This window comes from Podarcis gaigeae (genome assembly GCF_964106915.1).
Source record: "Podarcis gaigeae genome assembly, chromosome: 10".
NCBI classification, from domain to species: domain Eukaryota; kingdom Metazoa; phylum Chordata; class Lepidosauria; order Squamata; family Lacertidae; genus Podarcis; species Podarcis gaigeae.
This window is the reverse complement of record NC_139686.1, coordinates 1596909-1624126: the sequence shown is the minus strand read 5'-3', so window position 1 is coordinate 1624126 and position 27218 is coordinate 1596909. Positions and strand designations below refer to the sequence as shown.

Genomic DNA, 27218 nt, shown 5'->3' with positions numbered 1-27218 from the left:
CCCATCCCGGAGTCTCCCCTGCACCCAGACGCCCCCTTGGCCCGGCTCACCCCTCGCCCTGCGCCCCCCCATCTCTCCGTCCCTAATGCCCCCCCAAGATGAGCCGGGGAGGGAAAGGGGGGTCTCTATCCCTGCGCCTCCTGCACCCCTTAACCCTTTCCTGGCCCGCATCTCCGCGCCCCAGGGATGCCTGCGCGGGGGAAAGGGGGCCAGGGAGTCCTCGTGGGTGGGCGCCCCACCTCCGCCCCTGCGAGGAAAGCCCCTTCGCAGCAGGTGTGCCGGGATCCAGGCCCCACGGAAGGCGCTTGGGGGAGCTGGAGGGGGTCTCTGGGTCCTTTTCTCCAGCCTCCCCCCCCCCCCGTGGCCCCCTCTTTGTCCTCGCTCCCGATCCTCCCTTCCTTTCCTGCAACATCCACGGGGGGGGGGGGGAGAGACTGGAGAAAATCATATTATGATTTTTTTGTAGTTATTTTGGAATTCGTACTGCAATATCAGCTCACGAATTGTTATGGGTGGAGAAAATCACAGGGTTGCCGTAAATTATAATCCCACCCACAAACTCTCATTCACATACAGTCTGTAAATTTAGGAAGGTCACACACCTCACCTGTGCTAATACTGGCAGTCTTTGGCCTGCACAGGCACACCCGGTGTGTAGAGCCTCCAGCCCCAGGCACTGTCTATAATGAAAATGGGTTCTTTGACTGGGAAGATTCATACAGTCGCTGTCATCGGATGCTGATGGGTTGTATCTCAGCTTTTCAGTCACTCTGACATTGCCTTCAAAGAATAAAAGGAATAGAAATGCTTTTGAGGTGCAACTTCTGTATCAGCCCTGGACTCTGCACCCCTGTTTCTGATGACAGGTGTACATTATCCTCATCCTCAGTGAACCAGGCAGTGGAAAAGACAATAAAGATGGAAGCCTGAGAGAGAGGAAAAGGCTTCTGGCTGCTTCCTGGGTGGGATTGCGGAAACCAAGAGCCGCTTCTGAGAAGGCCTCCCCCCTCCCCTCTTCCTCTTGGGATTCCCTCTCCTCTCCAGGGGACCAGTGGTTGGACTGGGCAGAATTGCTGTGTCTGGACAGGGCAGGGGCTTATGGGGCGGGAAGAGGATGGAGATTGCAGGAAGAAAGGGGTGGGGGGACACAACCCCCCACTTTCCAGGGATCCCTCTCTGGTCGCCTTGAAGGGGTGGCCCATTCCTGGGTGGGAGGGAGAAGCCAAGGCGCCCCCTCTGGAGATTCCTCAAGGAAGCTGTTAAGTTGTGGGTTGACATAGCCGACGACACAGCGATTTCTCCAAATAGCTCTTTATTTCGTAAGCTGGAATAGAACTGACTGCAAACAGCTCAGCCGGCCTGCTTTTATAGGCAGCCGGCTGTCAACATTGTAGCAACAACAGCCCAGAGTTCCCGCCTAAAATAACTGACGTGGACCTGAGTGAAAACTATCTACAGACCTGAGTGAAAACTATATACAGTATCCCCCTGCTGGCCCAGGGTGAAACTTCACTACATAACACCCCTCCCCACCAAGATAAGGCGTTAGTTACAATCGTAATGGTTTCCTTATATACAGCACTACGCATAATGGTTCAATTAGGCACAAAAGCATATCGGTTACATTTCCCATACTTAGACCAACAGTGATACATGTCCAACAACATAGTCCTTTAAATAAGTTGGGCGCTTGGAAACTCTGCCAGACCGCCGGGGACTGGTAGCCAAGTCCGGAGGCCCACACAGTTCTTGCTGAGGCTGTGGTGCGACCCTAGGTGGCGTTGGAACCAACTCCCCTGGATCCGCTGCTGTGGGTGGAGCCTCCACAAGTGGAGTGGTCTGAGTCTGTGGTAAGTCTGGCAGACCCTCTGAAGCGGCTTGGTTCGGCTCCATGCTGGCAGTTTGCGAGGGAGGTGTAGGTGGGGCCTCGCCATCTGTACGTGTCTCTTCTGGAGCCGCAAGCGCAGTTGGGGGCACCTCGGTAGCGTCCAAGTCCCCAACCCTGCGCCTAAGCTGGTCTATGTGCCGTCGCCACAAGCATCCGTCTTCGAGTGCCACCTGGTACGAGCAAGGTCCAGTGACTCCCAGTACTGTGGCTGGCACCCAAGGAATGTCCCCCACATAGTTTCGGGCAAAGACCTGGTTTCCTGGGACAAATGACCGTGGCGCGTTGGCACAGCCTGGGGGTTCACCACGGCAAAGTCCGGGTGTAGCCGGTCGAGCGGTGACCTGAGGCGGCGGCCCATAAGCAGTTCAGCAGGACTCCGCCCTGTGGCCGCATGAGGGGTGATGTGTTGCACGAACAAGTATTCGGCGACCCGCTCATGCCAGTCTCCCCGGTCCAGGCGCGCCAGTGCCTCTTTTGCCGAGCACACCATTCTTTCCGCTTGCCCATTGCTGGATGGGTGAAAGGGTGCCGTTAGGGCATGGCGGATGCCCAGTCCCAAAAGATACCGCTCAAACGTGCCTGACGTGAACTGCGGTCCGTTGTCAGAGACAAGGACATCAGGACACCCATGAGTTGCAAACAGGCCTCGCAGCACCCGGATGACAGCTTCGGTAGTGGTGGAGGGCATCAGGGTGACCTCCAGCCATTTGGAATAGGCGTCCACCACTACCATAAAGGTCCGGCCGTGAAAGGGGCCAGCCAGATCGATGTGCACCCTCGACCAGGGTGTCTTTGGCGTCTCCCAGGTGTGTCCCTTAGCTGCCGGTGGTGCAGGCCTCGACTCTTGGCACGCTTGACAGGCGGACACCCAGGCAGTGATGGCATCGTCCATATTAGGCCACCAGACGTAACACCAAGCCAACGCCTTCATTTTGACAATTCCCGGGTGGCCAACGTGCAGAGCCTCCAGGACGCGCTGACGGAGTCCCTGGGGAATCACGACGCGGTCTCCCCACAGCAGACAGCTGCGATGAGCTGAGAGTTCATGTTGTCTGGTTGCGAAAGGCTGGAACTCTGATGCAAAAGGCCCTTGTGGCCACCCCCTCCACACCCAGTTGAGCACCCGGCTGATGGTGCGATCCTGGGCAGACGCTGAGGCCACAGTGGCAGCCGATACAGGTGCTGCCGGAAGATCCTCAATCAGAAGGAGCGATGAAGCTGGAGCCGGGTCTTCCACAAATGCTGGAAGAGGGCAACGGCTGAGGGCGTCGGCATGGCCCATCGATTTCCCCGGGCGATGGATGAGCTAGTAGTGGTAGGCAGCCAGGAAAACAGTCCATCGCAGCATGCGTGGCGAGAGGACCGGTGGAGTTGGACGATCACCGGCGAGGAGGCCCAGGAGTGGCTTGTGGTCAGTGATGAGGTCAAAAGTCCTGCCATAGAGGTATTCATGGAACCTCTTCACTCCAGCCACAAGTGCCAGTGCCTCCTTGTCGAGCTGGCTGTAATTCCGTTCCGTCGAAGATAGCGTCCTGGAAAAGTAGGCGAGCGGTGCTTCTCTTCCGTCTGGAAAACGGTGACTAAGGACAGCACCGATGCCAAAAGGTGAGGCGTCGCAGGCAAGGACCAGAGGCCTGGATTCACTGTACTGTACCAGCACACTGTCTGATGAAAGGAGAGCCTTGACCGCGTTGAAGGCCGCCGTCTCCCGATGACCCCAGGCCCAAGGCGTCTTAGTGCTAAGGAGTCGGTGAAGAGGCTCAGCCACTGTGGCTTTGTGGGGCAGGAACATGTTATAAAAGTTCAGCAGCCCCAGGAACGCCTGCAACTCCGTCTTGTTCTTTGGGGTGGGGGCCTGCTGGATAGCGTGGATCTTGGATGTGGTCGGGTGAAGGCCGGAGGCATCGATATGATAGCCCAGGAACTCTACCTGTGGAACGGCGATCTGGCACTTCTCCCTCTTTACCTTGAGCCCGGCCTCTTGGAACCTGGTCAGCACAGCACGGAGGCGCTCGAACAGCTGCTGGTGTGAGTCTGCAGACACCAAGACGTCATCAAAATATGGTACCACGCCCGGAAGCCCTTGCAGGAGACGCTCCATAAGGCTTTGGAAGATGCCAGGAGCCACACTCACCCCGAACTGCAACCCCGGTGGGTGACGATCGTCTGGGCTTCAGCAGTGGCATCATCGACTGGCAGTTGTTGATAGGCTTGGGCAAGGTCCAGCTTAGCGAAGACCTTACCCTCACCCAGGGAATGCAGCAGGTGTTGGACAACAGGAACCGGATAAGCGTGCTGCTGAAGTGCCTTGTTGATCGTGCACTTGTAGTCAGTGCAGATTCTCACCGACCCATCTGGCTTGACAGGCGTGACGATGGGGGTTTCCCACTTGGCGTGGTCAACCGGCTCCAAAACTCCTTGGGCGATCAGTTTGTCCAGTTGTTCGTCCACCTTAGCCTTGAGAGCAAAGGGAACCCGGCGTGGCTTTAGCTTGATGGGGGCGACTTGTGGATCAAGGCTAAAGGAGATGGGTGTACCTGTATATTGCCCCAAGGTGCCGTCAAAAACCTCGGCAAAGTCTTTGACCAGACCCTCAGTCTCTGCGTTAGAGATGCAGTTAATGCCGGTGACTTCCAGGCCGAGGGCATCAAACCAGTCTAGCCCTAGGAGGCTTGGCCGCTGACCTTCGACCACCACCAACCGGAGCAGGCCCGAAAAATCCTTGAAGGCGATCCGGAACTGGCCAACGCCTACCACGGGAATGTCGTTTCCCTGGTAGTCTCTCAGGTGTATGCGGTGAGAGTCGAGTTGCCTTTTGGACACTCTGGGTACCAGTCATTTGATGGTGCTCCATGACACGATGGACAGGGCAGACCCGGTGTCAATCTCCATGTCACATGGAGCTCCTTCAATGAGCACCGTGATGTTCAGCTTGCGTCGCGTAGGCGAGTCGGTTTGGCCAATCGTGGTTCCAGACGGGCAGCGGCAGTTGGTGAGAGCGAAACAACTTTCCTTGGCAGACTGGAGTGAAGACTTGGACTTGCGACTCGATGAAGGGGGGGTGTCAGACGGAGCCGATCGGCAGACCTTAGCGATGTGGCCCCTTCTGGAACACTTCCTACAGATGGCGTCTCTGAATCGACACTTGGCACGGGAATGGTTGCCTCCGCAGCCGGCACATTCCGGTTGGCCCTTGGACTTCTGTTGGAACTTCCTGCGCTCCCGCTTTGTCTGGTGCACGTCATCGCCTTCACTGGAGGATGCCTCATCACTGCTGGCCTCTTCATGATGCACCAGAACTGGCTCCCTAGCAAGACGCGGGCTGCTGGACTTGCGGATCTCCTGGGCGGAGCATTCAGCAGCTTCTGAGGCCACAGCCTCCTCAATGGCTTTCTGCAGCGTGAGGTCTGGCTTGGTGAGGAGACGCCGTTGCAGATGGATGTCCCGGACCCCGCAGACGATTCGATCCATCAGGGCATCGTCTAAGTCTCGGAACTCACAGTGCATTGCAGCCTGTCGCAGGGCGGTGGTGTAGTTGTTGATTGACTCCCCCTCTGCCTGGTTCCGGTGGTAGAACGCATGGCGGGCAGCAATCTTGGACGGCTTTGGTGCATAGTGGTTGCGGAGCTTCTCTTGGATCGTGTCCCATGGTGTTGCCTGGACTGCTTCAGGCGCAACCAATGCTCGGGCCGTCTCAAACACCTCAGGCCCACAGAGGCTGAGGAATAGGCCCCGCTTACGATCCTTTGATACTGCTGTCAGCTCGTTGGCTTGGAGGTAGCAGTCGAACCGAGCGAGGTAGGAGTCCCATGATTCAGAGGCTAGCGCAAACGGCGGTAGAGGCACAAGTGAAGCCATGATTCCGATGCCGGCGTGAAGGGCGATGGATGGAACACAGTGCTCTAGCCAGAACAGTCAGCTCTGAATTGGTTCTGTCCAGTGATTTCGTTCAGTGATTTCGCTCAGTGATTCAGCTCAGTGATTCAGCTCAGTGATTCAGCTCAGTTCAGAGGCTGGCCGCATCTGGCTGTGCTCTAATGTCCATCGATCCCATCCTCGTCGCCAGTGTTAAGTTGTGGGTTGACATAGCCGACGACACAGCGATTTCTCCAAATAGCTCTTTATTTCGTAAGCTGGAATAGAACTGACAGCAAACAGCTCAGCCGGCCTGCTTTTATAGGCAGCCGGCTGTCAACATTGTAGCAACAACAGCCCAGAGTTCCCGCCTAAAATAACTGACGTGGACCTGAGTGAAAACTATCTACAGACCTGAGTGGAAACTATATACAGTATCCCCCTGCTGGCCCAGGGTGAAACTTCACTACATAACACCCCTCCCCACCGAGATAAGGCGTTAGTTACAATCGTAATGGTTTTTTCCAGGGTGAAACTTCACTACATAACAGAAGCCACAATGGAGCGGTCTCCCCAAAGGCTGGTCTTCCTAGCTCTCTCCCCCCCCCCCCAATGCTGCTGGGATGCTCCCCTCCCTCCCCCCCACTTCCTCGACCCCCTGCCTCTCTCCCGGAGTCTTCCCTGCACCCAGAGGCCTCCTTGGCCCGGCCCAACCCTCTTTCCATCCAGAGGGGCCACCCCAAGACAAGCAAGGGAGGGACGGGGGTGAGGTCTCTATCCACGCGTCTGTAGCGCCCATTAACCCTTTCAAGGCCTGACTCTCTTCCTGCGAACCCCACAGCGCCCCGGGGATGCCTACGTGGGGGAAACGGGTCAGGGAGGCCCTCGGGGACTCCCAGGGTGGGGGCCCCATATCCGCCCCTGCCAAGGCGCCTAAGGGGCGAAGGAAAGCCCCCTTCGCAGCACACGTGCCGGGATCCAGACCCTGCCGACGGGGTCCACGGAAGGCGCTTGGGGGAGCTGGCTGGGGTCTCTGGGTCCTTTTCTCTCCCCTCCTCCCCCCGGGACCCCTTTACCTCTTTGTCCTCGCTCCCGATTCTCCTTTCCTTCCCTGCAACATGGGGGGGGGGGTCCCCTGCCTCCTAACTCCCCTTTCCGAAAGTGCGCGCCCCTAGAGCTATGGTGTAGAGCAGCAATTCGGCACAGAAGCTCCACTTGCGGGAAATGCAGGCAGTTTGGGAGGGGGGCTCACACCCCACATTTCCACAACAGAAGCAGACTTGCGAGGAGGAGGAGGAGGAGAAGGAAGAGGGGCAACGTCTGGGGGCGGGATTTGGGGTAGCGCGGGAAGGGGTGAGAGAGTGATATGCTGGGAGGGAAGGGAAAGAATTGGGGGGGGAGAGGAAGATTCCCCCTCCCCTCCTCTTTCTGGGGATCAGGAGAGCGGGAGAGGGCTGATCCCGGCAATCCAATAGCAAAGTGGGGGCCCCCTTCGGAGTACACGTGCCGGGATCCAGGCCCTGCCGGGGGGGCCCACGGAAGGCGCTTTGGGGAGCTGGCGGGGGTCTCTGGATCCTTCTCTCCCCTCTCCTCCGCGACCCCTTTACTTCTTTGTCCTCCCTCCCGAGTCTCCTTTCCTTTCCTGCAACATGGGGGGGGGGGTTCCCTGTCGCCCCTCCTCCTCTTTCCGAAAGCGCGCCCCTAGAGCTATGGGCCAGAGCAGCAATCCGGAGTGGAAGCTCCACGTCCGGCAGAAGCAGGCAGGTTTTGAGGGGGGCTCACCCCCCCCCATTCCCGGAACAGAAGCCGGATTGGAGGAGGAGGAGCAATGTATTGGGGGAGGGATTTGGGATGGTGGGGGCGGGGTGAGAGGAGGATGTGCCGGGAGGGGAGGGAAGGTTTGAGTGGGGGGGGGAGAGGAAGGTTCCCCCCTCCTCTCCTCTTTCTGGGGATCAGGAGAGCGGGAGAGGGGCTGATCCCGGCAATCCAATTGCAAAGTGGGGTCCCGCACAAACAGTGTTTACATTGCAAAATCCTTCCCTCCCCCACCCCACCCCACGCCATGAACTTAGATCCGTCCACGTTTTAGGTATTGGTGCTGTTTACATCAGGAATGGGGGGGCGGTTAAACGACTCCCCAAAAAACCCAAGTCCCCAACGCAGCCTCGGACTAAGGCCAGGACAAGGACCGTGGACACAGGCACCTTCCATGCACAACAGCAAAGAGGCTCAGAGAAGAAGCCTATAAAATTGTAGCAGTAAGCGGATACCGTGAATCGGACTGTTTCCTCCGACTACCCAATACTGTATAGAAAACTGAAGAAACTTCAAATAATCGCCCACATTCAACGGTTTGACGGATTTCCTGGCTTCCAACGCCTAATGACTCCTCTGGAATTGGGGTCTCCAGGGCTCCCCCTGACTCCATAATCCCTTAGGAGGCAGGAGGCACATGCCCCAGGCAGAAATCCATCGAGATGGCGGGTTGAATCCTGATAGGAGATGCCCAGGGAAGCCTTGCAGCTGGGGGGATCTGTAAATACTATTATGGTTCTTAGGGGAAGAGGGTAGTTAAAAGGTGTGGGAAACTGGGGCTGTTGACAGGGGTGGGTGACGGGTCCATGTTTCTGAATGCCAAAGACTCCTACTTTGTGACAAATCTGCGATGCATCAAAGATGCTCTGGAAAAATGTATTGTGAGAAATGGGGAGAGGTCCTAAAAATTCATGCAACCATATGTTCAGGGTTCCTACTCTTGGTGTGTTCGAACCTTGTTGCAACAAATAAAGATCAGCTCAACTGACTGCTGTTTTGCATCTTTAACTTGGCTGGAGGCTCCTTCTTTTGCTGACCCCAGAGAGACCTGCTTGGAGTGCGAACCTGACAAGCTGGGCAGCAGAGTAAACCCACTCCCCAGGATATTTTCCTTATCAACTCTTTCCCACCTGGGCCTTACCTAAAAGCCTGACACCCACAATGTGACAGGTTTGTGACTCCTGCCCTCAGCAACAAAATAGCTCCCCGCCCCCCAAGCAAAGCAACCCCGGGGGCTGAGATGCCCCAATCCTTGAAATGAGAAGGGGAGAGGAAACCTTCAGGGAGCAGGTGGGGAGGGGGCAGTAGAGGCTCCAGAAACTCCTTCTCCCTGGTTCCTCCACCCCCCCACACACATACCGCCTGCCTCCCTATCGCTCCTACGGCACCTTCACCCTACAGCTCCTTCATATGTGGGGAAGCTGCAGTCCCTCCACAGGGGCCCCTTGGGCCTGATCCTTGGGCCTGATCCTGCAGGGCTCATCTGACGTTCTGATGCAAGTGAGCCCTCCTTTCTCCTTCAAGGTGAACAAGATTTCCCAAACTTGCGTCTCCAGCTGTTTTTGGACTTTAGCTGCCATCACCCCTAGCTAGCAAGACTAGTGGTCAGGCATGATGGTGAAAAAGATCGTCAAACAGCTCCTCCTTAAGGGATGCACGAGGAGCCCGCCTAGGAAACCGTAAGTCTCCCAAAGGTTGGAGAAACTAACAGAGACCAACCAGAGTAATGCTGGAGCAAAGCGGCTGCTAAGAGTGATCTTTTATTAAGGTAAAAAGGGTAAAGGGCCCCTGCACTGTTAAGTCCAGTCAAAGGTGTTTATGGGGTTGTGACGTTCATTTTGCTTTCAGGCCCAGGGAGCTGCCGTTTGTCCACAGACAGCTTCCTGGGTCATGTCGCCAGCATGACTAAACCGTTTCTGGGACAACGGGACACCGTGATGGAAACCAGACTGCACTGAAATGACATTTAGCTTCCCGTCACAGCGGTACTGATTTATCTACTCGTACATGCATGCTTTTGAACTGCTAGGTTAGCAGGAGCTGGGACAGAGCAATGGGAGCTCACCCAATCATGGGGATTTGAACCACTGGTCAGCAAGCCCAAGAGGCTCAGTGGTTTAGACTGTGATACATAGATAGCAGTCAAGTACAACATTCCTAGTTAGTCTAGAGTGGACTAACTAAGGGAATGTTTGGTCCAGTCAGTCGAAAACATCCTGTTTCCTCCTGACTGGGACAAACTTCCTTCAGCATGTGACTAGAGGTGGGCGTGACCTTACCTGTTCAGGTAACAAAAGCACAGGGCACGCAGCACCCCCTCTCTCTTTCTCCATCTTGCTTTTGCCATGTGAGCTGCAGTGAGTGACAGTCTACAGTCACTGGGATCAACCCCTCATATGGGGGTAGATCCACGTGTATATACTTTGTAACTAAGTCTGCCTTCAGGGATCCATCTGTGAACTGAATGTGTGAGTAAACGTCTTTTATATACTCTACACAAGATTGTGTCGTATCTATTCTTTTTAAGAGAGATATAAGGGAAATTACCAGGAATCTTATATTCAGAAGCTTAAACAAGCTTGCAACAAGCTAACCACAGTGTGTTTAAAAGGGGAATGCAAAACTCTGCTAAGTTATAGAACTTGCTAGCGAACGTTAGGAAGTATATTAAACAATATATCCTCTCCTGCCTCTCTGAACATTCCCACAAAGGGTTATTGGCCCCAGCATTGCGTAGTTTTGAAGGACTGCAAAGGATTGAGATCCTAAGCTGAAAAGTATTTTTCTGAGCATACATCCTGGTAAGCACATGGTCCTTTGTTCCACACTGTAGTGGGGATTAAGCACCCCCCCAGTCCCTCAGAGTTCACAGTGACCTAAGGCAGTGAAGATCTGTTTTGTATTTTGAGATTTTTTGCTATTTTGATTTTGAGATTTTGACAGCTTTTGAAATTTTGAATATTTTTGAATTTTGAGATGGCCAGTATAGCTTTTGATAGTGATGCAGGGCAAGAAATGCCTATGCTGAATGAATAAAATTTTGTGCACTGGAAGCAACATTTAATAGCACTTCTAAAAGCAAAAGGAATCTCCGGAGGTCTAGGGACAAAGGTGAGAGCTGTTTCCTAGTTCTGCTGGATCTCTCAGCAGCTTTTGATACCATCGACCATAACATCCTTCTGGACCGTCTAGAGGGCCTGGGAGCTGGGGGCACTGTCATACAGTGGTTCCGCTCCTTCCTCCTGGGCTGTGTTCAGAAAGTGGTGGTGGGGGATGAGTGTTCAGAGCCCTGGAACCTCACTTGTGGAGAGCCTCAGGGTTCTGTCCTTTCCCCCCATGCTTTTCAACATCCACATGCAGCCGCTGGGTGAGATTATCAGGGGGTTTGGGCTGGGTGTCCATCAATATGCAGATGATACCCAGCTCTACCTCTCTTTCAAATCAGAACCAGTGAGGGCAGTAAAGGTCCTGTGTGAGTGTCTGGAGGCGGTTGGAGGATGGATGGCGGCTAATGGATTGAGGTTGAATCCTGACAAGACAGAAGTACTGTTCTTGGGGGATAGGGGGCAGGATGGTGTGGAGGACTCTCTGGTCCTGAATGGGGTAACTGTGCCCCTGAAGGACCAGGTGCGCAGCCTGGGAGTCATTTTGGACTCACACCTGGACTCACAGAGGCACAGGTCAATTCTGTGTCCAGGGCAGCTGTCTACCAGCTCCATCAGGTACGCAGGATGAGACCCTCCCTGCCCACGGACTGTCTCGCCAGAGTGGTGCATGCTCTGGTTATCTCCCGCTTGGACTACTGCAATGCGCTCTACGTGGGGCTACCTTTGAAGATGACCCGGAAACTGCAATTAATCCAGAATGTGGCAGCTAGACTGGTGACTGGGAGTTTAAAAGGGGAATGCAAAACTCTTATAGAACTTCCTAGCGCAAGTTAGATAGGATATTATTAAACAATATATCCTCTCCTGTCTCCCTGAAAATTCACACATAGACCACAGTGCCACCCGCATCCTCCCTGATCTTTTATTAATAGACGTTCTGCAGCAGAGTCTCAAGGCACTCACGCAAGAAGAAGGAGGGAACTCTGAACAAAAGAAAGACCATACTTTTATAAATTTCAAAAAAGGTTGTCCACCCCACCTTTTCCCACCCTCGTAGTTCTGTCACAGAGGACGTCAGAGAGGAGGTGCCCCAGCATGAGGTTACAGCTAAGGATCCTTTTTGAAGTGGAGGGTGATAGTGACATGTTTGCTATTCATGTGTTTGCAAAGTACCTGGTGCCGGTGTCTGGGCTGAACCCATTCTGTTAATGGCTGTCCCTTTTGTGATGTTGCAGGAATGGACATGCCAGAGTCAACAGCACTGGAAGCCATGATTAGAATGTTGTGCTAAGATGTTCCCAGCTTTGTGTCTGATTGGCACCGGAAGAAGTCAGTCTTTATTCGTGAAAGGTTGTTACTTTGTTTGAAGAATGGCTTATTCAATAAAAGTGCCTTAGTCATGAATGGGTGTGTTTTTCACTGTGGAGCCACTGGATGGCAGTGTGGGGTGGTCTATATTGGGTCTGTCATGACAGCAACGGTTTCACTTAGTTCCAGCTATTTTGTACAAAGTTTTACAAAGTCTGTTTCAGTAGCACATTCAAAGCATTACACAGTATGATTTTGTATCAACATGACCATGTTAGAGCCAAGGCTTTACACTGTTGGGAGCATACATTTTCTTAATAACAGTCACAGAAACATAACCGAGACCCCCCCCCCCCCCGTTTCCCATATACATAAATGGGAAATGTAGTCAGGCCCTCGAGGTGGCTCTGGCAAGTGAGCCCAGCTGCATGTGGCAAGGGCGGGGAGGAATTCCTTCCTGGCCGTCGCCTTTGAGTATAGGAGTCACTGCCCCTATTCCTCTAGCACAGGGGTCAGCAACCTTTTTCAACCGTGGTCCGGTCCACCGTCCCTCAGACCATGTGTGGGCCGGACTGTATTTGAAGGGGGGGGGGGAAATGAACGATTTCCTATGCCCCACAAATAACCCAGAGATGCATTTTAAATAAAAGGACACATTCTACTCATGGAAAAACACGCTGATTCCTGGACTGTCCCTGGGCCGGATTGAGAAGGTGAATGGGCAGGATCTGGCCCCCGGGCCTTAGGCTGCCTACGCGATTGTGGGGCTTCCTTGCCCGCTTCCATTCAGCTCTGCCATCCTCAAACTACAAGAAAGAAGATTCCACCTGAACATTAGGAAGAACTTCCTGACAGTAAGAGCTGTTCGACAGTGGAATTTGCTGCCAAGGAGTGTGGTGGAGTCTCCTTCTTTGGAGGTCTTTAAGCAGAGGCTTGACAACCATATGTCAGGAGTGCTCTGACGGTGTTTCCTGCTTGGCAGGGGGTTGGACTCGATGGCCCTTGTGGTCTCTTCCAACTCTTCTATGATTCTAAGTCTTCTTCCGTGATTGTGGGAGCGGACTGGCTGGAAGCTGAAGGGGCTTCCCTTGGAGTAGGCTTTGTTTTGTTTTCTGCTGACCTCAATCTCTGTATTTTTAATGTTCTGTTGGGTACCTGCAGCTCCTCATTCCCCCTCTTGCAATTAGGCTTGGGGGACAATCTCCCATTAAATTATGGTATTTTAACTTTTCTTCAGAAAACACAGGGGGCGGGGAGAAGTTATGGTGAAGAAGCCGTGTTTGGAGATCATGAGGTGTGTGTGTGTGTGACAGACTTTGGTGCAAAAACCATCTTGAATGTTTGAGTAGAACAACTCCAGGGCATGAGCCAAGTAGCAGCAGAGTTGGGGCCACGTGTAGAGCAAGTTCCACACTGAGGTCAAAAACACACATAGAGGCAGCGGGACTTCTTCAGAAATAGTTTACTGAGCTTTCAAAGCATACAGTTCTCACTGGGTCCCCAGTGAGGCACAAAACTTAGCTCCTGAGAGCAAATCCGGTTTCAGCAGTAAAAAAACACAGCACACAGGATATTTAAGTCAGGCACACAAACCGGCAGAAGGGAGCAAGGGAGGAAAGAGGCTGGAAGGACACAGGGCAATGGAGGTGTGTCTTTCGCTTCCTGTCGTCTGGGAGGGAAGTCAGCAACTCGGCATCTGCAGGGGCTTCACAAAGCAAAGCTTTCTGCCAGCTGCTTCCAGGCACATGCCAGAAACACACACTGTGATTCACGGTGTACTGCCATATCAATTGCTTTTCAATCCCTTATCCTCACCACCAGCAATCTAGATTCCCCCTCCATCAAAATGTACTTTACATATTGTTACGGCTAAAATCTGGGTGCGAGGCTGCTCTGCCACCCAGCTTATCGGACTAAGTCCGTGGGTCCCTGCGGAGGAAAATGAGTTCAGCCGGAGACAGGAGCAAACTGCAGAAGATCCAAGTTTATTGCGCAACAGGTTCAAGGTGAGATTGAACAGTGAGAAAGGGGTGACATGAGTTTTTGAAACTCCCTCCATGTCCCAGAATACAGTGCAAAACACGTCATGAATACATTAAAGAGAGGTTTGGTTGCACAGATTACATCATGAATATATTAAAGGGAGGTTGGGTTACACAGATTAACATATGGAGGAGGGAGGGGGGAATATGCAGAGCTGGAGATATGCACAGATATCTCCTCTGTGAGACTCCCTAGATGTTTCTTAAACACTCCATTAGACTCCCTAGATGTTTCTTAAACACTCCATTATAACTAAAGCACTTTCTGCAATGTTTACATTTAAACTGCTTCTTATCTTTGAGTTTCTTGTTGGTTTGTAGGGCCTCAGCTCTTAAAGATCTTACTGTCCGTGATTCTGTTGATGTAGGACTTCCAATAGGACTGAACCTCTACCCTTAAGTTCTTCCTGACATTTATGTGGTGTGTCTCTTGTGTGTTTGTTGGCGTAAATCAAGGGTTTCACTCTGACTGAAGCCATACATTTAAGTGCTTTCCCCCCTCTGTGTCTGTAGATGTCTTCCTCTAAGATTTTCACTCTGACTGAAGGTTTTTCCGCACTCCATTCATTAAAAGGATCTCTCCCCTGTATGCGTCCGTTGATGTATATTGAAGTGTCCACTCTGACTGAAGCTATTTCCACACTCCATACATTTATATGGTTTCTCCCCTGTGTGAGTCCGTTGATGTGTTCTAAGGTGTGCAGTTTGACTGAAGCTCTTTCCGCACTCCATGCATTTAAATGGTTTCTCCCCTCTGTGAGTTCGTTGATGTGCTCTAAGGTTTGCATGAAAACGGAAGCTCTTTCCGCACTCCATACATTGAAATGGTTTCTCACCTGTGTGAGCCCGTTGGTGTCTTCTAAGGTTTGCACTTAAACTGTAGCTTTTCCCATACACTATACATTTAAATGGCTTCTCCCCAGTGTGAGTTTGTTGATGTGTTCTAAGGTTTCCAAACTGACTGAAGCTCTTTCCGCACTCCATGCATTTAAATGGTTTCTCCCCTGTGTGAGTCTGTTGATGTTTTCTAAGGCTTCCATTATCACTAAAGCTCTTTCCGCACTGAATACATTTAAATGGTTTCTCCCCTGTGTGAGTCTGATCATAGAATCATAGAATCATAGAATCATAGAGTTGGAAGAGACCACAAGGGCCATCGAGTCCAACCCCCTGCCAAGCAGGAAACACCATCAGAGTACTCCTGACATATGGTCGTCAAGCCTCTGCTTAAAGACCTCCAAAGAAGGAGACTCCACCACACTCCTTGGCAGCAAATTCCACTGTCGAACAGCTCTCACTGTCAGGAAGTTCCTCCTAATGTTTAGGTGGAATCTTTTTTCTTGTAGTTTGGAACCATTGCTCCGTGTCCGCTTCTCTGGAGCAGCAGAAAACAACCTTTCTCCCTCCTCTATGTGACATCCTTTTATATATTTGAACATGGCTATCATATCACCCCTTAACCTCCTCTTCTCCAGGCTAAACATGCCCAGCTCCCTTAGCCGTTCCTCCTAAGGCATCGTTTCCAGGCCTTTGACCATTTTGGTTGCCCTCCTCTGGACACGTTCCAGTTTGTCAGTGTCCTTCTTGAACTGTGGTGCCCAGAACTGGACACAGTACTCCAGGTGAGGTCTGACCAGAGCAGAATACAGTGGCACTATTACTTCCCTTGATCTAGATGCAATACTCCTATTGATGCAGCCCAGAATTGCATTGGCTTTTTTAGCTGCCGCGTCACACTGTTGGCTCATGTCAAGTTTGTGGTCAACCAAGGCACCTAGATCCTTTTCACAAGTACTGCTCTCAAGCCAGGTGTCACCCATCTTGTATTTGTGCCTCTCATTTTTTTTGCCCAAGTGCAATACTTTACATTTCTCCCTGTTAAAGTTCATCTTGTTTGTTTTGGCCCAGTTCTCTAATCTGTCAAGGTCGTTTTGAAGTGTGACCCTGTCCTCTGGGGTGTTAGCCACCCCTCCCAGTTTGGTGTCATCTGCAAATTTGATCAGGATGCCCTTGAGTCCATCATCCAAGTCGTTGATAAAGATGTTGAATAAGACCGGGCCCAAGACAGAACCCTGTGGCACCCCACTAGTCACTCTTCTCCAGGATGACAAGGAACCATTGATGAGCACCCTTTGGGTTCGGTCAGTCAGCCAGTTACAAATCCACTGAGTGGTAGCATAGTCAAGTCCGCATTTTACCAGCTTCTTTACAAGAATATCATGGGGCACCTTGTCAAATGCCTTGCTGAAATCAAGGTAGGCTACATCCACTGCGTTCCCTTCATCTACCAGGCTTGTAATTCTGTCAAAAAACGAGATCAGGTTAGTCTGACATGACTTATTTTTCAGAAATCCATGCTGACTATTGGTCTCAGTATTCCTTTCTAGGTGCTCACAGTCTGTTTGCTTAATGATCTGCTCCAGAATCTTCCCTGGTATTGATGTCAGACTGACTGGGCGGTAATTATTTTGGTCCTCTCTTTTCCCCTTTTTGAAAATAGGGACAACATTTGCCCTCCTCCAGTCTGCCGGGACTTCGCCTGTTCTCCAGGAATTCTCAAAGATGACTGCCAGTGGTTCTGAGATCACATCTGCCAGTTCTTTTAATACTCTTGGATGCAGTTCATCTGGCCCTGGAGACTTGAATACATCTAAACTAGCCAAGTATTCTTGTACTATCTCCTTAGTTATTCTGGGCTGTGTTTCCTCTGCTGAATCATTTGCTCCAGATTCTTCAGGTCGGGCATTGTTTTCTTTATTGGAGAAGACTGAGGCAAAGAAGGCATTGAGGAGTTCAGCTCTTTCTGTGTCCTCTGTTTGCATTTCACCATCTTCTCCTCTGAGTGACCCCACTGTTTCCTTGTTCTTCCTTTTGCTATGGACATACCCATAAAAGCCTTTTTTGTTGCTTTTAACCTCTCTAGCAAGCCTGAGTTCATTTTGTGCTTTAGCTTTTCTGACTTTGTGTCTACATGTGCTGGCTATTTGTTTAAATTCCTCTTTGGTGGTTTCCCCCCTTTTCCATTTTTTGTACACATCCTTTTTTAATCTTAACTCAGTTAAAAGTTATTTAGATAGCCACCCTGGCTTCTTTAGGCACCTTCCATGTTTCCGTCTCATTGGTATTGCCTGAAGTTGTGCTTTTACTATCTCCCTCTTAACAAACTCCCAGCCATCATGAACTCCCTTTCCTTTTAGTATTACTGTCCATGGGATCTCACCCAGCACTTCCCTAAGTTTTATGAAGTCGGCTTTCTGAAAGTCAAGAAATTGAGTCCTAGTATGCTTGGCTGCTCCTTTCCGCTGTATAGTAAACTTCAGAAGAGTTTCCTTTCTGCTGAGAGCAGGTGGTGGGATAAGTTGTTATGAGATTATGCTGAACCTTCCTTGTGTTTGGGAACGAGATGAAGCTGGTTTAAATTGGAGTGAGCCAGGCTTGTTATCCCATCCCAATGTTACTCTGACACTGAATTGTTTATAAATTACAGTATTGAAAGGCGCCTGGTCCCACTTCCTATTCTGCTATTTCTCTACTCTGCTTGTGAGCGTCTTACTTGAGTGCTAGATTCAGGCAGGTAGCCGTATTGGTCTGACGCAGTCAAAATTAATAAAAAAGGAATTTCAGAAATAAACTTGAAAGAGAAGTTGCTGAATTACAACTTATTACTAAACTGAAAACTATGGAGAGACCTGGTCTGAATAGAGATATTGGATTCTTGTCTCATTACACATACTAAAGCTAGTTTTGGACATCGGCATACTATCCCATGCTTTTTCCTGTAGGACTAATTGCGTAATTAACAGTTGTCAACAGCTTTACCTTACCCATCTCCTACTACCCTTCTGATAAAACCCCCACCCCACCCTCCCACTATACATAAGGGTCTGTCTAGTGACTTCTGTTTCAGTGTATCTGAAGACGTTTGCATGCACATCAAAGGTTATACCCAGGACAATCTTAGTTGGTCTCTAAGGAGCTACTGGGCAATTCTTTTTATTTACTTGAGTTCTGCTTTGGTATGCCAAGTTAGGTTTTTATTTAAGTTAGGTCTTTGCTATGTTTAGGATCCTGTTATGCTTCTTTGCATTCAGTAATAAATTTATTTGCTGAATAAAATGTTTGCTGCCTTAGCGTTTTTTCCTACTCTGCTAATTATGCATCAGACTTGCTCTGGAGGTCATTATGGAGGAGCAAGATCTGCGAGCTGAAGCCCTCAACAGCCTCGGCCCTGTAGACCTGAAGGAGCGTCTCCACCCCCATGGCTCAGTCTGGACACTGAGGTCCTCTTCTGAGGGTCTTCTGCTGGTTCCTTCCCTGCGAGAAGCGAAGTTACAGGGAAGCAGGCAGAGGGCAAGGAAATGGGCAACTACCTGACAGCTGGAAGACAGCTGAAGGCAGCCCTGTATCGGGAGGATTTTAATGTTTAATGTTTTACTGTTTTTTATATGTGCTGTAACCTGCCCAGAGGGGCTTCGGAAACCCAACCAGAAAATGGGTCCTTTGACTGGGAATATTCATGCAGTCGCTGTCATCGGATGCTAAAGGATTGTATCTCACCCTGTCAGTCACACTGCCTTCAAAGAATAAGAGGAACAGAATGCTTTTGAGGTGCAACTTCTATATGAATCCTGAGAGCCATTCCATGGACTCTGCACCCCTGTTTCTGATGACAGGTGTACATTATTCTCATCCTCAATGAACCAGGCAGTGGAAAAGAGACTTAAAGATGGAAGCCTGAGAGAGAGGAAAAGGTTTTTGGCTGCTTCCTGGGTGGGACTGCGGAAACCAAGAGCCTTCTGAGAAGGCCTCCCCCCTCCCCTCTTCCTCTGGGGATTTCCTCTCCTCTCCAGGGGACCAATGGTTGGACTGGGCAGAATCGCTGCGTCTGGACAGGGCAGGGGCTTATGGGGTGGGAAGGGGATGGAGCTTGCAGGAAGGAAGGGTGGGGGAACAGGACCCCCACTTTCCAGGGATCCCTCTGGTTGCCTGAAGGGATGGCTGATTCTTGGGTGGGAGGGAGAAGCCAAGGCGGCCCCTCCAGAGATCCCCAGCGGGCACAATCATGGAGAAATCTCCCCGAAGACTGGTTTCCTATCTCCCCCCCCAATTCTGCCCTTCCCGGCCCCAGGGATGCTCCCCCTCCCCACTTCATCGATTCTCTCCCTCTGTCCCAGAGTCTCCCCTGCACCCAGAGGCCCCACACCCCTTGGCGCGGCTCACCCCTCGCCCTGCGACCCCCATTTCTCCGTCCAGAAGGGCCACCCAAGACGAGCAGGGGAGGGACGGGGGGGGGTCTCTATCCAGGCATCCCTCACTCCCATTAACCCTTTCATGGCCCACCTCTCTCCGTGAGGAGCCCACAGGGCCCCAGGGATGCCTGCGCGGGGGAAACGGGGAGATGGGTCCTCGTGGGACCCCCTGGGTGGGCGCCCCATGCCCGCCCCTGCCAAGGCACCCAAGGGACCAAGGAATGCATGCATGCAGGGATCCAGGCCCCAGGCAAGGCTCTTGAGGGAGCTGGTGGGGCTCTCTGGATCCTTTTCTCCCGTCTCCCCTTTCCCCTCCCCCGCGACCCCTTTGCCTCTTTGTCCTCGCTCCCGATTCTCCTTTTCTTTCCCGCAACATCCAGGGGGGTCCCCTGCCGCCCCCTCCCCTTTCCGAAAGCGCCCCCCCCCGAGCTACGGCGCAGAGCAGCAATCCGGAGTGGAAGCTCCACGTCCGGGAGAAGCAGGGTGGGTGGGAGGGGGGCTCTCTCCACTCATTCCGGAAACAGAAGCCGGATTGCAGGGAGGAGCAGAAGAAAGAGGTGCGACATAGGGGGGGGGTTGAGGGTTGTGGGGGCGGGGTGAGAGGAGGATGTACCGGGAGGGGAGGAATTGAGGGGGGGCGAAGGAGAGGAAGGTTTTCCCCCTCCCTTCTTCCTTCTGGATCAGGAGAGCGGGGGAGGGGCTGATCCCGGCAATCCAACTGCAAAGGGCCCCCCCAATGTTTACATTGCAAAATCCTTTCCCCCCCCCGCACCCCACGCCGTGATCTTAGATCCATTCCATGTGATACGGATCGGAAAGGGGGGGGTACCTTCTTTGCCCCTCTCCCTTGAACAACCGAGGCGATGACCTCTAGGGTATCCCCGTTCACCCACCCTCAGTTCCCCTCACCGTCGCACAAGCACCACACCTTCCCCAGAGCCCCTTTCTACCACGAGCGAAATAAGCTCGAATATATGAATGTATTCTCTTATCTTTTCCTATGGCTATTTGCGCTCCATACTCAGAACGAGTAGACCGGGCGCTCCTGTATCTCCGCTTATTCCTATGGCTGCGTCTTGGCCAATCACAGCCATGCATTCGTCCTGCAGGAGCTAGCTCAGGCAGCTTTGCACGCCTCATTGAACCTACTGACAAGCTGTTGACGGCCCCCCACTGTGAGAACAATGGATCCGAAACTGGAGAACTCGTAAAACTGTCAAAATGTATCCATTCCTGTTACAATGTATCCATTTTGTTTCCGCTTTTGATTACCAATACCAAATAGACCGAATCACATAGGAAACCTTTGGAAATTCACATAAAATCAACCACAACTCCGATTTCTTTGCTCTTGGTGTCATTCAACTCAGCCCCTTCTGGACTCCATGATGTGATCCCTACTTCCATAATCCCCGGAGCGGCCAGGCACGTACACAGGAACTTCTTAATCCTGTCAGATCGCTTCGCATAACCCTTTCCCCGGGCAATACCAGGTGGCAGACGATGCATATCTATGGCCCTTTGTCCTGCCACCACCGGTACTTGATAAATGATTGTCTATGTGTATTTCTCGCTCTACATATTTCCCCCTCCCTTGTCTCAAATGTAAATGAGTGTAACCCCACCTTTTCTCTGAGACACTCATGACGTGTGTAATATATTCATGATGCAATCCGTGAAACCCAACCCTCCCATAATGAATTCATGACGTTTCGTGCACTGTATTCTGGGACTTGGAGGGAACTTTTAAAAGTTTATGTCGCCCCACTCTCGGGGTTCAATCTCGTCTTGAACCTGTTGGCCAATAAACTTGGATCTTCGGCAGTTTGCTCCTGTCTCCGGCTGAGCTTCTTTCTTCCGCAAGAATCCACGGACTCTGTCCGATTGGCTGGGTGGCAGGGTAAATACGCACCCAGATTTCCGTAACACATGTTTTAGGTATTGGTGCACATTGAGCAGCGGGTTAGGCTTTGTGACTCCTGTGTTAGGAAAAAAAGTGGCTTTGCTTTTTGCACACTGTTACGGAAAGGGGGGGCATGTCTTCTTCACCTTCTTCTTCGCTACAATATATCAATTTATTTCCAATTGTCAATGTCGAAAGGGACTAAAATCTATAAAATTCATAGAAAATCAGCGTGCCAGTTTGCTCAATTACTCTAGGACTCCATCACACCTCCCCTGTCCAGCATAATCCCTCAAGCAAGGTGTCAAGACCCTAATCCTTTCAAATTGCTCTGATCAGCCTTTCCTCCAGACAATGTCAGGTGGCAGACTATGCATATTTGGGACTGTTTTCTCATCCCCAGGAAGTGTTTATCTGTGCATATCTCCAGCTCTGCATATTCCCCCCTCCCTCCTCCTTATGTTAATCTGTGTAACCCAACCTCCCTTTAATATATTCATGATGTAATCTGTTGTTACGGAAAAATTCCGGGTGTGGAGTTGCCCTTGCCACCCGGCTCGTCGGACAGAGTCCGCGGGTCCTAGCGGAAGAAAATGAGTTCAGCCGGAGACAGGAGCAATAAACGGAGATCCAAAGTTTATTGCGCAACAGGTTCAAAATGACATTGAACCCCGAGAATGGGGTGACATAGACTTTTAAAAGTTCCCTCCAAGTCCCAGAATACAGTGCAGAAAACGTCATGAATACATTATAGGAAGGTTGGGTTACATAGATGACCTCATGAATACATTACAGGGAGGTGGGGCAGCACTTCAGAAAGGGAGGGGGGAATATGCAGAGTAAAGGATATGCATAGACAAACATAGATAAACGTTTCCTGAGTATGGGTGTTGGCGAAACAATGGGGCAGATATGCATCGTCTATCACCGGGCATTGTCGGGAGGAAGGGTTTGGCAGAACGATCCGAGCGGATTAGGGTCTTCCTGAGTACGTGACCTGTCGCTCAGGAGATTATGGAAGTGGGCAGCAACATGGAGTCCAGAGGGAACGGAGTAGAACGGCGTCAAAATGGAGAAAATCGGAGCTTTGGTTGATTTTATATCATTTTCCGAAGCTTTCGGCCCCTTTGCCGGTCAAGTGTATATTGTATATTGGAAACGGAAACAAATGGATACATTGTAACAAGACTTTGACAGTTTTAGGAGGTCGCTGGTTTCGGTTCCATTGTTCTCGCAGCAGGGGGCCGTCAGCAACTTGTCAGGAGGTTAAATGAGGCGTGCAAGGGCTCCCTGAGCTAGCTGCTGCAGGGGAATGCATGCTCTTGATTGGCTGGGGCGCAGCCATTATAGTCAATGGAGAATGTAGTTTGATACGGTCAACCCATAATAAAATAGGGCGAAGGAAAGGCTTAAGAAAAGATGGGCTTATTCCGCCCGTATATAGAAAGGAAGAATATCCTTTTATTAAGTCAAGGGGTATAGTGTGGTGCTTGTGTAACAGTGTGGGGTTTCGGGAGCTGTGCGCCGTTGGGGTCATCGCCTCGGGCCCGCTTTTGAGGAGGAGGAGGAGAGGAAAGGTACCCCCCCCTTCTCCCTCCGTATCACTGTGTAACCAAACCTCTCTTTAATGTATTCATGACGTGTTTTGCACTGTATTCTGGGACATGGAGGGAGTTTCAAAAACTCATGTCACCCCTTTCTCACTGTTCAATCTCGCCTTGAACCTGTTGCGCAATAAACTTGGATCTTCTGCAGTTTGCTCCTGTCTCCGGCTGAGCTCATTTTCCTCCGCAGGGACCCATGGACTTAGTCCGATGAGCTGGGTGGCGGAGCAGCCTCGCACCCAGATTTTTGCCGTAACAACACAAAGTCCCGACACCCAGGTAAAATTCTTCCCTTGTGTCTCCGTCAGAGGTAACACAATGAGGCCAGGAAGAAAGCAAGGCAGCTGTTGATCTGTTTGCAGGCAGAGTGAAGCAGCCCAGAACTAAAGCGCGTTGCAATTTATACAGCCTAAGATAGTAGCCCCACCCCCGTCACAGAGAGAGCACCCCAAAAACATCCCCGGTTGCGTCACAAAGTGAGTTCTGCATGGAAATCAGATCAGACTCCGAGTTCATGTTTTGGCAACATGACAAGTCTGTCCATCGGGATTCCTGAGGATTCCTGCTCCCTGCCTTTTCCTGGCCAGCCGGAGAGATCACTGGAAAGGGCGGATTTCTTGACTCCAGAATCCATCACCGCAGACCCGTTTCATTCAGGCCTAGAGATCTGCTCTTTGGACAAGTCTGCTTGGATCATCAATGGATCATATTGTTACGGTAAAATCTGGGTGCGAGGCTGCTCTGCCACCCAGCTCGTCGGACTAAGTCTGCGGGTCCCTGAGGAGGAAAATGAGCTCAGCCGGAGACAGGAGCAAGCTGCAGAAGATCCAAGTTTATTGCGCAACAGGTTCAAGGCGAGATTGAACAGCGAGAAAGGGGTGACATGAACTTTTGAAACTTCCGTCCATGTCCCAGAATACAGTGCAAAATACATCCCAGTTACATCATGAATACATTAAGAAGAGGTTGGGTTACACAGATTACATCATGAATACATTAAGAAGAGGTTGGGTTACACGGATTAACATATGGAGGAGGGAGGGGGGAATATGCAGAGCTGGAGATATGCACAGATAAGCACATCCTGAGTTCCGGTGATGAGAAGACAATGGTCCATGTACTGGCATTGCCCGGAGGAAAGATTTGGCAGAGTGATTTGACAGGATTAGGGTCTTGACACCTTGCTTGAGGGATTATGGAGGACAGGGGAGGTGTCATGGAGTCCTAGAGAAATTGAGCAAATTGGCACGTTGATTTTCTATGAATTTTATAAATTTTAGTCCCTTTTGACATTGACAATTGGAAATGGATATATTGTAGCGAAGAAGGTGAAGAAGACATGCCCCCCCCTTCTGTATCACCTGGGTCCAAAACCCCTCTCCCCTCAGTCGCACAAGAACAACACACACATCGTATAAATACAGGAAAACACGGCATCTGTATTTTATGAATGGGATTTACGGACTTTGTGTTTTATGAATGGGATTTATGAATAACTAAAACTCACCAATCAAGAGCGCTTTGTTTTGACAGCTAGCCAGTGGGGGAATCCGTAGATGGCTGAAACTGCCTCCAAACCAGCCTTTCAGCTCAGCCTTTGCACGATTGTCTCAGCGCCCTCCTGCTGCTCAGACTATGGGCAAAGTATATTAAACATATCCATTTTGGTTTCAAAATAAAAAAATTCCTTCCAGTAGCACCTTAAAGACCAACTAAGTTAGTTCTATGTATGAGCTTTCGTGTGCATGCACGAAATATCCATTCTTTAACCAATTCTTCCCATTCCAACGCCATTTTAAGGTGAATTTAGGCTTCACCCTCCTCCATGACCCTGGAAGCGGATAGTCATGTAGGCAGTGAGAACAGGGCCTCCTGCCATGAGAGCACTTACACTTCGCCCCACCCAGGGAGTGACCAAGGGGCAACAACAGACTTCCATAGAAGCAGCTAACCAAGCCAGGTGTTCTGAAAGCCCATCTCAGGAGAAGCCCTGAGGGCAAGGATGTATGTCGATAGTTTTATTGTTCTTTGGGTGGTGGGTACTTGAGAGGTGTCCGGAGATGTATCTGATAGAAGGATGAACTGCTGAACTTGTGTAACCCTTTGATACCCCTCCCCACTTGTGACATACTAGTGAGGATGCTACTTGAAATGTATTCTGGGTGGGGGGGGGGAGTTAAAAAGGTTGATGTCACCCCAGGCTCGGGGTTCTTGCTCTGTGTGGGAATCTCTTGCGCAACAATAAAGATCGTGGTCTACTGATCACCGGTTTGCTCCAGATTACAGTGGTACCTCTAGTTACGAACTTAATTCCTTCCGGAGGTCTGTAACTCTTCAAGGTTAGTGGAGTTTGTAACCTGAAGCGTTTGTAATTCGAGGTACCACTGTACTTGGCTGGAACTTCCTTCTTTCACTGACCTCACAGACTCATGGGGGACTTGCACCCCAACGAGCTGGGCCCTCTCAACCCGGGATTTTCCTTATCACTGGCCATCCCCTTTGATTATAGGGGTCAATGCCCCTATTCCTCCAGCAGGAGAGATTGTGGGGATTCCATTCAGCTGTGCCATTCCCAAATGGCAATTCTTCTTCAGCCATGGTGGGATCAGAAAGGCTAGAAGCTGAAGAGGTTTCCCTTGGAGTAGGCTTTGCTTCGTTTTCTGCTGACCTCAGTCTCTTGGATTGTGGCCAGCTTTCCTCTTCCATTTCCCTGAATGCTGACCAGTGTTGGATGTGTGGGGAAGCAAAATTCACCCCAGAACTTTTCTGCAGGGTTCCCTTCACTGCGCAGAAGGAAGGAGGGAGGGGGGAGCACGTATTAATGAAGGGACAGTACTCTGAATGGAGAGGGGCAGAAGCGGAGTCCCCTCAAGATCAGTATTGGGACCTGTGGCTTTTCAACTTGTTCATAAATGATCTAGACTTAGGAGGGAGCAGGGAGGGGGCAAAGTTTGCTGATGGAAGCAAATTGTCCAGGGTTGTTCAAACAAAGAGAGATTGCAAGGAGCTCCAAAAGGACCTCTCCAAACGGGGTGAATGGGTGGAAAATACAATTCATTGTCAATGAGATTAAAGTGATGCATGTTGGGACAAAAAAACCCTACGCCCATTAATATAATGTACAGGCTCATGGGGTCTGAACTGGATTTCCCTGTGTGCTCTAGACCAGGGGAGAGGGGAGCTGGTCGCAGCAGGAGGGGGAGTCTCCCTGGATGCTTCAGCAGCCGGCCTCCTCTGGGTCTCCTGGCCCCACCTCTCCTGAACTGCTCTCTGCCCCAGCCTCTTCCTGCTCATCAAACCCTGCTTCCTCCTCAGCTTGCAACACCTCCCCTTCCGGTCTGCTCCCTTTCCTCCCTCTTTCTGCTCACTGCCATCCCCCCACCAGTCCCCAGGATCTAAGCCTTCTTCCCTTGTAGCTCCCCCCCCTGCACCCAGCTGTTCCATGACAGCAAAAGCAGAAACAACAGTAAAATCAATATGATAGCAGTATGAACTGTGGTCCTCTGGTAGGAAAAATCCCTAGCAGCATGACTGAATAAAAACTTCTGGGACTATGGAAAAATACTACCTTCCCCAAACCCCATAAAAAGCAGGAGCTCTGGGGTTGCCCCATGGGGTTCAAGGGTGAAGATGGGCCCCCCAGGAGACTTCCCTGGTCCCTGCAGCCCCTCCGTTCCCCTCTTGCAGTTAGGCTTGCAGGGAAATCACCCATTAACTCACAGTATTATAAGTTTTCTTCAGAAAGCGTAGGAGGCAGCGATGAAGTTCTGGTGAAGAATCAGTGCTTGGAGATCATGCGGTGGGGGGATGACAGAGTTTGGTGCAAAAACCGTCTTGCATGCTTGAGTAGAGCAACTCCAGGGCATGGGCCAAGTAGCAGCAGGGTAGGGGCCACGTGTAGAGCAAGTCCCACACTGAGGTCAAAAACACACACAGAGGCAGCGGGACTTCTTCAGGAATAGTTTACTGAGCTTTCAAAGCATACAGTTCTCACTGGGTCTCCAGTGAGGCACAAAACCTAGCTCCTGAGAGCAAATCCAGTTTCAGAAGTAAAAAAAATATAGCACACAAGATATCTAAGTGAGGCACACAAACCGGCAGAAGGGAGCAAGGGAGGAAAAAGGCTGGAAGGACACAGGGCAATGGAGGTGTGTGTGTGTCGCTTCCTGTCGTCTGGGAGGGAAGTCAGGAACTCGGCATCTGCAGGGACTTCACGAAGCAAAGCTTTCTGCCGCTGCTTGCAGGCACATCCCAGAAACACACACTGTAATTCGCGGCGTATTACCATATCAGCTGTTCTTCAGATGTGCTCTAGAAACTGGTATTGGACCAGATATCAATATATCGCCCAGCCCTAATCCTCACTCACCACCAGCAAACCAGATTCATCCTCTCTATCAAAAGGTACTTTACCTCTTAGATTATACTCACATTGTTTGACATTGCC

General features: G+C 51.1%; 2 protein-coding genes and 1 long non-coding RNA gene across 10 annotated transcripts in view; 2 read left to right on the top strand and 1 right to left on the bottom strand.

Annotated features, from left to right (window-relative positions):
- The window catches only part of LOC310826028 (uncharacterized protein), an 84184-nt gene extending 64540 nt beyond the window's left edge, over positions 1-19644 (bottom strand). The window contains exons 1-2 of one of the 6 annotated variants that reach the window (XM_083700473.1): positions 19597-19644; positions 608-780 (exon numbers count right to left, since the gene is read on the bottom strand). The gene's annotated coding sequence lies outside the window, so the exon portion shown is untranslated. Of the gene's footprint in view, positions 1-607; positions 781-6819; positions 6933-7350; positions 7568-19596 lie in introns of those variants that run through there. The other 5 variants (XM_083700476.1, XM_083700477.1, XM_083700481.1 and 2 more) reach the window with 5 other exon arrangements.
- LOC310825931 (uncharacterized protein) overlaps positions 1-27218 on the top strand; it is a 148766-nt gene that overhangs the window by 29921 nt on the left and 91627 nt on the right. The window lies entirely within an intron of this gene.
- LOC310826297 overlaps positions 1-27218 on the top strand; it is a 153036-nt gene that overhangs the window by 64635 nt on the left and 61183 nt on the right. Inside the window, exon 2 of the long non-coding RNA XR_014555709.1 lies at positions 15113-15642. This is a non-coding gene — a long non-coding RNA (uncharacterized lncRNA). The remainder of the gene's footprint in view (positions 1-15112; positions 15643-27218) is intronic.